The 3,311-nt window shown below is 36.9% G+C and overlaps 1 pseudogene; it reads right to left on the bottom strand.

Moving 5' to 3' along the window:
* Positions 1-338: 338 nt before the first annotated feature.
* On the bottom strand, positions 339-2,136 carry LOC143607536 (protein NUCLEAR FUSION DEFECTIVE 4-like; annotated as a pseudogene).
* Positions 2,137-3,311: the final 1,175 nt, after the last annotated feature.

Below are 3,311 nucleotides of genomic sequence, written 5' to 3'. Positions count from 1 at the left end.
TATGGTATCGATCTCATCAGTGATATAGACCAACCATGTAGATAAGTAAAAAATATATTTGTTATCATTTTCATCCTTATATGTGGGACGACTTTGCGAATGAAGGTTCCATCACATCATATCATTAGTTAGTGACGCACACCAAGCAAAATATCCAAACATAATTTATATAATATGCATGGCCTTAAATTAGAAAATAAGGAGTACATGAACTTGCTAGAATTCTTTTATCAAACACGATAAACTTTTACTATTGTGTTTATGTTTTTTACTTTTCCTAGTGTGGTTTACCTTATACAAACTGTGAAAACCTATAACAACTCGTCTTTTTCAACAATTTATCTTTCCATTGGTATCGTTGATGACGGTTCGCCTGTGGCTATAGGTCGCACCGCCATCTCAGTATGAGCAGCATCCTCCGTGTCCTCCGCGTCTCTAAACTTCTTGTAGATATCACCACGATAAAACTTTCTCGTACGAAGCATAAGATGAACGAGATAAAGCACGCAAACAATGTTGCAAAGGTTATTATAAGGAAAGACATTTTATAACAATTTACTCCCGTACACTTTAGATCTTCCCCCTTTTCTCGGATCGTTCCCTTTGCTATCAACTGTTTATGTGCCTCATTATCATAAATTCTACCCGAAACCAACACATTCAGTATGTAAGCCCCGACGGGGCTTGCCCCACCTCCCAAATTGTACAAAGTCGAGTAGTATTTCAACCCAAATATCTCAGATATTATAGCGAAAATCAGCGGCCATTGAGCTCCAAAACAAAACCCGATTATGACCGACGACACGTAGAGCCCATTGTGGACCCCGAACGCAATTAAAAGATGTCCCACACAAGAAATACAAAGGACAAATGTGAGCATCAATGGGCGTGGAAACTTATACTTAGCTAATAAATACTCGGAAACAAAACCCGACGCGACCCGACCCATGTAATTCCAGATACTAACTAGTGACACAAAAGTTGTGATGCTTGTAACCGGGTACCCGAGTGACCGCCCGATCTGACCAAGATTATCGATCGCAGTAAGCGTCCCACCCACACCAAAAGTAGTAGTTGTGAATAATATTAACATGTCAATACTAAAAATAGCTTGTAGTATAGTGAAGTCTTCCCCTCTTTTTGGTGGATCAAATACAGTTTTCCAACAAGAAACTTCCTTCACCGGAGACGCAATCGGCAGTGGAATTGTCACAAAGCTAGTTACCGTACTCATGGTCGGGTTCTCTGTGGCTATACTAACAGGAAAGTGTTTTCTTTTCCATAACTTCAACTCTTCTCTAAAAACAATGCCAAGAGGAGCAATTAGTAAGCTGATAACAACAGCAGCAGAAACCGCATGCTCGGCCGAAAATTGGAGCTTGTGTTTGGTTATGATAATAACCATAAGAAACCCTGCCAACCCTAATGAAATATACAAAAGGTTGTAGAACGTCTGGATCTCATTAGCTTGTCTAACCACTTTTAAAACCCGAACAACCCGAAGAAACACAATGGATACCGCAGCCGGAAGCCAAGCAATGAACAAAATAAGTGATTTGAATCATTCCCATAAAACCCGTTATTCAACTGAGTAAGAATCGCACCACTTAACCCTACAAAACCCTTCAAAAGCCCCAAAACCGCCCCTCGGCTTTCTGGGAAGTTTTTCACACATGTAACCAGCGCTCCTGTGTTGACAAACGTTTGCGAATTCGCACCTATGCAAATGAACAAACACATTTGCCACACAGGTGGTTTCGCGATTCTTTCAGTGACCGCCATCCAAATCATGAAGTACCCAGAGAAGTTCATGAGGGCACCTAGGAGGAGCACCACCCATGGTGGTGATATTTCGTTTATTAAGCCAGACACGATACCAACATTGCCACCTAAATCTTTAAATGTGCTAAGAAGATTAAGGGTGCTTTGATCATATCCAAGAGAGGATTTTATGTCCCCGGAGTATAATGCGAATATGTAAGTTGCTCCGGCGACTGACATGATGAGCAGTGAGGCAAACACCATGAACCACCTGCCGGTGAAGACGTGTAAGGTGAAGCTACCAATATCTTTAATCCGTACACTGGAACTACTACCGGCGGCAGCCATGTGTTTAATATAATGGGTTTTTCTTAGATAAGATATATGTGGAGTTTGCGACTGATAGAGGGTCTTATATCACATTTATATATTGGATTTTTATTCGTTTACTTTAATTAGAGTTAACCGGCATTGGTAGACATTGTTGTATTGTCGTTTTAAAGCTGTAATGGTGACCGGTGTTCTCATGTTGTCCCCTCATTCTCTATAGCCATCACATTGCTTGATTTCTAAATGGAGCTTTCTCATGCATTTGACCCGAAATCGCGGTTATGGGTCTTACCAAGTCTAGATAATCTTTAAATGGGTTATAACATCTTATTTATTTGTGAAACTCTTTCATAATCAAACAATAATTTTCGTGGGTCATGGGTCTCACCAAACCCGGATAACCCTTAAACGGGTTATAACATCTCATTTATTTGTGAAATAACCCTTTAATCATCAAAGAATACTTTCCACGGGGTTATGAGTTTTTCAAACCCTAACAGCTCTCAAATGGGTTATAAGATCTTATTTATTGGTAAATAGTTTCATTCTCAAACCCTAATTTAATTTATCATCTTTACATGTGGTCTATCATCTCCATTGACGGTTAATTTCTGATACTACCCTCATCGTCAACTACATCAAGGTCCCCTTTTTCATTAGACAAATATTTGGGGTCATGTTTGTTCATTTAAAAAAATCAACATGTTCGTGTTCATGTATTTTTGTTCGCTAATAATCTAAAAACCTACACATCTCAATTGAAAATACCCAAACGCAAAAAAATATAATAAGAAACTAATATATATGTATTAAATTAAAACAAACTACGTTAAAAAATAAAATAAATCATCATAAAATAGCAAAACGATTAAAAACAACAACTTAAATAAACTCCCGTAACACGGGAGGATCAAACTATATATATATATATATATAAACGAAACATTTAAAATCTCTCTGGTTACTCCTTAAATTCTCTTAATCCACCAGATTGCATTATTTGTAAACGAAGGTTTCTTATGCATTTGACCCGAATTCATGGGTATGAGTTTCACTAAATCTAGATATTACTTAAATGGGTTATAATTTCTCATTAAATTAAAAATTAATTTCACCAAATATTTAATGTGAAATTCTATAAAATAGGAATATATACTAAAAACTATATATGATACTTTATTAAAAGATATTATTTATAATTAATAAACAATTTTATAATA

This window comes from Bidens hawaiensis, unplaced genomic scaffold (genome assembly GCF_021521415.1).
Source record: "Bidens hawaiensis isolate Kalapana, Puna unplaced genomic scaffold, B.hawaiensis_p1.1 tig00083310_1, whole genome shotgun sequence".
Classification (NCBI taxonomy): domain Eukaryota; kingdom Viridiplantae; phylum Streptophyta; class Magnoliopsida; order Asterales; family Asteraceae; genus Bidens; species Bidens hawaiensis.
This window is presented reverse-complemented; position numbering and strand designations above follow the sequence as displayed.